Here is a 7,177-nt window from a genome sequence, read left to right as displayed (position 1 = left end):
ATGAGCACTACTAAGCTCAAAGTGATCTGTAAGGCCATACTGGCTGGCCTGGAACCACAACAGTTCCTTCTGCACCAAGGTCCCTGCACAGAATGATGTGTTCTCATGCAAAACTACTGCATTCTCCAGAAGTGATACTTTGGAAATTAAAATTCTAGCAGACCCATTCTCAGTGCTATAAAAGGGCAGAAAATAATGATGAAAAGAACTTTAGCTGGGAGAAGAAGAAAATGAACAGCCTCTTCCTCCAAGCAAACAAAAAAAAAAAAAAAAAAAAAAATAAACCAAGAGAAAAAAGGGGGAAAAGTGATTTCCAAAAGTGGCTCAAATATTTGGATGCACTGAGGAGATGCTGAAGGCCCCTCATGAGGCTCCTGCTCCTGTTGTCCAAGCTAAAGCTTTCTCATCCTGACCAAACAAGCCCCCTTCTCAAACTTCTCAACATCCCTAGGATACTTTAACCCCCTATCCCACCGCCTAAGTATAACCAACTTCCTCAAAGGAGGACAGAACATCGCATCCCGCCTAATTGACCTCTCCTGATACAAAATAGTAGGTCCAGAGGGGCTAGCCAGCCTACAACTTACAGCAACCAAAACTGCCACCACCCTCCACTCAGGCCTAATCAAAGCTTACTTAGGATCATTCACCTTATCCATTCTCATCATCCTCGTAGCCACATACGGAAATAACCAATGGCCCTCAACCTTCGTAAAAACTACCAAATCCTCAAAATCATCAACAACGCCCTAATCGACCTCCCAGCGCCATCAAACATCTCAACATGATCAAACTTCGGGTCTCTAGTAGGCGTTTGCTTAATTACTCAAATCGTCACAGGTCTTCTGCTAGCTATGCACTACACAGCAAATACCAATCTAGTCTTCTCCTCTGTCACTCACATATGCCGAGACGTACAATTCGGCTGACTCATCCACAACCTCCACGCAAACGGAGCCTCCTTCTTCTTCATCTGCATCTACCCACACATTGGCTGAGGACTCTACTACGGCTCATACCTAAACAAAGAAACTTGAAACATTGGAGTCATCCTCCTCCTAACCCTCATAGCAACCGCCTTCGTAGGATACATCCTACCATGAGGCCAAATATCATTCTGAGGAGCTACGGTAATCACAAACCTATTCTCTGCCATCCCTTACATCGGGCAAACACTAGTCAAATGAGCCTGAGGAGGGTTCTCTGTCGACAACCCCACACTGACCCGATTCTTTGCTCTCCACTTCCTCCTTCCCTTCGTCATCATAGGCCTTACTCTCGTCCATCTCACCTTTCTCCACAAAACAGCCTCAAACAACCTGCTAGGCATTCCCACAGACTTTGACAAGATCCCCTTCCACTCATACTACACCATCAAAGACATCCTAGGATTTGTACTAATGCTCTCCCTACTCGTCTCACTAGACCTATTCTCCCTCAACCTCCTAGGTGACCCAGAAAACTTCACCCCAGAAAACCCACTAGTCACCCCTCCTCACATCAAACCCGAGTGATATTTCCTATTTGCTTACACCATCCTCCGATCCATCCCAAACAAACTAGGAGGCGTACTAGCTCTAGCCGCCTCAATCCTCGTCATATTCCTCACCCCACTACTACATTCAAAACTACAATCAATACCCTTCCGCCCCCTATCACAAATCCTGTTCTGAACCCTAGTCGCCAACGTCCTCATCCTAACCTGAGTAGGCAGCCAGCCAGTAGGACACCCCTTCATCATCATTGGCCAACTAGCCTCATTCACATACTTCACAATCATTCTAATTCTATTCCCTCTGATTGAGGCAATTGTCAGTGGGCTGTTGCACACTCACAGGAGCCTTGCTTTTTCCACTGTGTGAGCACAGCCTGCAAACTTGCAAGGCAGTGTTAAAATGATTGAGTGAATTGCTCCTTTGCTTTTCGCTGCCTATGGCATTACTTATGGTGCCTATTTTATGACACATTTCACAAGTAAGTAGATGTTTCCTCTCTGCTTAGGTTAGGGTGTATCCTTACCTGGCTTTTGTATGTCTTCCTGCTCTTTCTTAGTGACTGAGTTTCTGATTTTGAAACAGAAAGAGCATTAGGATGCCACTGGTTTGGTAAAGCTCCTGTCAAGGCGTTCAGCTAAAAAGGGGGTGTCTGTAGCCACAGGGGCAGCTAGGTATATACATGCAAGTATCCGCGCTCCAGTGTAGGTGCCCTGGACACCCCAGTCAGGCAGATAGGAGTGGGCTCTGACACTCAGGGCTTCTGTGCACCAAGGCAACCTTCTGATGTCACTACGAGAAGGTGGCAACCTTTAAGTTTTTAAAGGTTTATTAAACCTTAAGGAAAGACTGTATAAGGAAAGATTGCAGCACTGGGAAGTCTCCATGATTAGCAGCCACATGCTCATCTACAAAAGGGATATTCTGCTTTTTTTACCCTTAGCCCCTCCCAATGTTTTGTCAGTCAATTCTTTCTCTGCCGTCCAGTGGTGGAGATTACTTTCTTGCATCTTGATTGGAGGTCAATTGTTGTTACACCCTGCCTGCTGGTCACAAGCCAGCCCTCCCCAAATGCCCTGACTACCAAGACTATTACAAGGGGGATAAGAAAGAGGACTATGGGAGGACATATTACAATAACAGCACTTTACATTTGAACATAATATCTATCCACATAATATCTGTCTCTTAATTGTGAGAGTCAACTATTACATTACTCACCTATAATGCACAGAAGCACGAGAGAAGGCACTGGCTTGGCATAACAGCTGAAATAATTGCTAACAAATCTCCCCACATATTTGCACCTTTATTGGACATGGCCAGGACTCCTGTGGATGTACATCTCTGCCTTTCTTCCCCTTTGGAAGCAGTCAAACTGGCAACTCGTGGGGAAACCAAGGGCTTTGTGGGGGCTGCATTGCTCTGCACACACCCAGGCCACCCGTGGAACAGAGCTTTGGTGCCTAAAAAGATCAACCAGAGGAAAACAGCTGGAGGAGGTTTCATTTGGACTTTTCTTAGCCGCTAACAGAAGTTGTCAAAATGAAAGTGACCAAGCAAGGCCTGATCCCTGCTGCCAGCTCAGGGTTAGAAAGGAGGCATTACCTGATTTCAGTGCTGGGTGCACAGGGAATCACTTCCCTAAGCCCTGCACACCCAGCAATCTCACCTAGTAGTTTGTATCCATGGAACTAAGACATATTCAATACTTTGCTGAAACTTACTGGCGAAGCATTACCTCCAATTTTTTGACATATTTATATCACTTCTCAGTATTTATTGACATCAGAGTAGGAGTGTCCTGTAGCTCCCTGCTGGTCATTGTCACAGGTTCAGGTGGCCCATGCACAAAATAACCCAGGACAAAACTGGGCTTGCCAAGCAAATTCATTCTATTAGTTGCAGTAGCATATAATACATACTGACCTCTGGATTCCCAAAAATCCACTGAACAGGAGAAAGAGTTGGGGCGTGGTGCTCGGCAGCAGGGGCAGGTAGGCAGTGCACTTCCAGGACATCCCCTGGATCAAAACGCTGTGCATCTCGTCCTTCTCAACCCTTCAGCCCAGAACTAGGCCTTGTATCTCCTGCTTAGGAGTGGAATTTTACAGCAGAAGTTAGAGCAGCAGCTCACACATGCCTGGCGTGTGAGATGAGGCCATGATGGCTCAGGATGACTCCATGACTCCCTGCCACCAAGGGCTGCATTGTGCATTGTTCTCCTTTCATAGCTTGACTGCTCACCCATTGACCAATCCATTGTTTCTCTTTCATGGGTCATGGTCCCACCTGCTAAACAAGACACTTCTCTTCATTGTCTTGTCAACCTGCTCAAACATGGATCAAATATGGCAGGGCCTGGGACACGACTCCAGTTCCTGACACAGTCATTTGGGAAATATTCCCATTCCTCAAACTCTCCTTTGGTGGTCAAGAGCCTCCTAAAACACTTTCTTCCTTTTGAATGCATTCCAGCTACCTTCTTAGCAGGACCACTCTCCTTATTCTCAAGGCCAAGATAGCCACTTGCACACAGTAAGCACTGCAGTGGGGGAATACATGGTTCAGCACTCCTGTTAAAGCTAAAGGAATTCAAAAGACTATGCCCTGTTTGTTAGACTAAATGCCTCTCCTTCCTATTCTGAGAATCAAACACCAGTGTTTCATCAATACACCCTGCAGGTGCTCTTGCTGAGTGAAGCCACATTGCTGTGTCAATAAAGCAGCCGGGACTCAGTTTCTTCATGCAGGAAAAGCCAATTCTTTATTCACATAACTCATTTTTATACTGTTTTCACAGACTTGTGTTCAACTTCAACTGGCTGGTAGTTTCCTTGCCACACAATTTATTGCTTAGAAGGTGTATTAGTGTGTACATGTAAAGACTCTCTCTTTTTAAGACTCACTGTTACTCAGGTGATTACATTTTTCTTTCGTGGATGCTCATGGGACAGGTTTCTTGTTTATTACAGATGCAAACAGTTTTCTTAGCACAATAGCTTGTGCTAACTGCACTCATGACTATTCCCATGGGAAGTTAGCTGGCTGCACGTAGAAGATGGAACAGGCCAGCTGGGAATTTACCACAGTGTGGTAAATAGGTATGATTCGTGCTGATAACAATTGAAACAAGAATCAATATTGATACAGTAATTAATATTTGTAAAACAGGTAAAATTAGTAATGCCGAAGAAAAAGGGAGAGGAGGGGCACCATGCCCCCCCCCCTCCCCGCAGATATTCAGGAACAGGAGGAAAGCAAGAGATAATGGTTGCTAAAAATTAACAAAGAAGGAACTCTCTGGTTGTGTCCCAGGAAAATGCTAATTATAAGGGATTTATTGCCTTGATACTCTGTCAAAGGAAGGAGACCAGGACACCAGATGGTTCATCACAGGTCCAGTTTATTGAAGAAAGCATCAAACACTTATACAGCAAATAATAAGCTTATGAATATTCTGTAAGCCAAGCAATCTATTGGTTAAACTATACCATCAGCTCTTCCTCATTCCTTTGGGCCTACGTTCTCTACTTCTCACGTCTCGCTGTCTATTTCTTTATCATACTCAGCTAGGCCCAAGGACACGTTATCTTGCAGGTGCAAGATTTGGAATTAGCCACAGTCTTGTACTTTTCCATTCTCTAGTCAGCTAAATTCCCAACAGACACCTGCCTGCAAAAAGGCCTCTGCCCTGGTTAGGACATCTTTACCAAAATAATTCGGCTGTGTCTTCCCTCCTCAAGCCACTCTTTGACAAAACTCTCCATAATACTCAGATGTAGTAATTATGTTAGTTTTGGCTTACATTGTATTGGCTGGTGTAACCCAAAGGTTAATTAAAGGACACAGAGGAGGACTACAAAATCTTCATCAGACGACCCCCAAAGACTTGTGCGACCACCAACCAAGTGGTGGCATATGGATGGTAAAGGTGATGATGAGGGCAGAGGTAGAAGTGTGAAGAATTGAAAATGGGAGGAGACGGCATTGACACATGGTATATGAGGACGAATATTCACTTGGCAAGCTTGTATGTGATGTGGCAAGGATCCCAGAGGCCTGCACTCCGTACCCCGCAGTTATCTGTTGCTTATGCGCTATTATTAGAAACAAATTATCCCTTATTTTAATCAAATTCTATTCTATCCAATTTTATATTTTTATATTTTAAATATTCAATTAAAATTGCTACTACTTTTAATATTGTTTGGGGGTTTTTTTATGACGGGATAATTGGGCAAACATAACAATAGTAGGCCTGATTTTATAAGGCCTTTCTTTTCTAATAACCCTACCTGTGTGCAACACATTATGACTTTCTTTCAGAAATTAATGAACAAAACGCAAATTGCCTACTGAAACCCTTCTGCCCCCTTCCAAATCAGTTTACTCCTCAAGCACATGCCTCAGGCACATCCCTGATGTGCCTCTCTCCCAGCAGCTCAGAGCTGCATTGCACAGCGCTTGCTGTGTGCCAGAGAGCACAAAGCAGGCTGGCCTGGTGGGCCTGAATATTTCTGCCAAACACTCTGCATCTCACACCTTTGCTCTGGCTCAGTGCAGAACTGCAGGGTTGCAGGCGCTTCCTCCCAGAGCTGCGTGAGGCGCTGGCTCCTGCAGATGGGCCCTGCCAAGCTGTCCCTGCCTCACGCTGGCTTCGCTTCCCCTGGCACAAGTGCCGGGCCTGAAGGAGCTGCCCTGTGCTCCAGCCTGCCGAGCAGCCCGGCTCCCTGCCCCGGTGCCCAGAGTGCTGCACACACTGCTGGCCTATGCCAGGAGTTGCAGGGCAGCCGGCAGAAGAGGAGGAATCCTCAGCCAGCCCAGCGGCCAGCGGCTGCCCTTGGCCTTTCTCTGCCCCTGGGCACACTCCAGATGGCCAATGCCTCCAGGCCGGGCTGTGCCCAGCATGGCTGCGCTTCCCCTCGGCAGCAGCCAGCTGCCACCTGGGCTCTGAGAGTGGAGGATTCACCCGCTCCCAGGAAGAGCCACCCAGGTCTCGGCTGCTGCCTTTTGAAGCTCCAAGGGCCTCCTTCCAGCCTGCCTCTGCTGGGGCTCAGGCTGCTCCGGCCTCTGCTGGGGCTCTGCTGGGGCTCCAACCTGGGCAAGGCCGGGCCCGCTCTCACCTCACAGGCGCTGACAGCTCTGCACCACAGGAGACCTTCCCAAGCACCCTCTCTGATCTTTCTGCTTTGTCACTTGAGCAAGGCTCTCCTCCAGCCAAAGAGATTATTGCATTTAAGGAGCCCCAATGCTCTCCAGTCAGAGCTGAAGGCCTGCATCTGTATAAGATGTTTGGGCTGCCCCATTCTTCCTGTGCTTTTGCCTTTAAATGCCATTGCCCTTTCTGCCTAAAATAGAAGTACCAAAGATGGCCAAAAACAGACCAGTGGGCCATAATCCAAAGGCAGTGTGGTCTGGAGAGGATGAATGAAGAACATCCTTCCCCACTTTCACACCATGCCAAAGACACTGTTTCACTTTCCACCTTTAAGAAACAACAGACAATTCAGAAGGAATTCTCGAGTTTATTCGCAGAGTGAGAAGGAAGGGAATCTTCAAGGTGAGTTGTGGTTTCAGAAACTTTATTGATTTTCAATCCTACTCTGCAGTCCTATTAGACAATCCTACTCTAACCCTAACCCTTACCTTAACCCTAATCCTTATCCTTATCCTTATCCTTA

At 46.5% G+C, this 7,177-nt stretch overlaps 1 pseudogene; it reads left to right on the top strand.

Annotated features, from left to right (window-relative positions):
- The first annotated feature begins 695 nt into the window (after positions 1–695).
- On the top strand, positions 696–1,823 carry LOC134413719 (cytochrome b-like; annotated as a pseudogene).
- Positions 1,824–7,177: the final 5,354 nt, after the last annotated feature.

Source organism: Melospiza melodia, unplaced genomic scaffold (assembly GCF_035770615.1).
Source record: "Melospiza melodia melodia isolate bMelMel2 unplaced genomic scaffold, bMelMel2.pri scaffold_48, whole genome shotgun sequence".
Classification (NCBI taxonomy): Eukaryota; Metazoa; Chordata; class Aves; order Passeriformes; family Passerellidae; genus Melospiza; species Melospiza melodia.
This window is presented reverse-complemented; position numbering and strand designations above follow the sequence as displayed.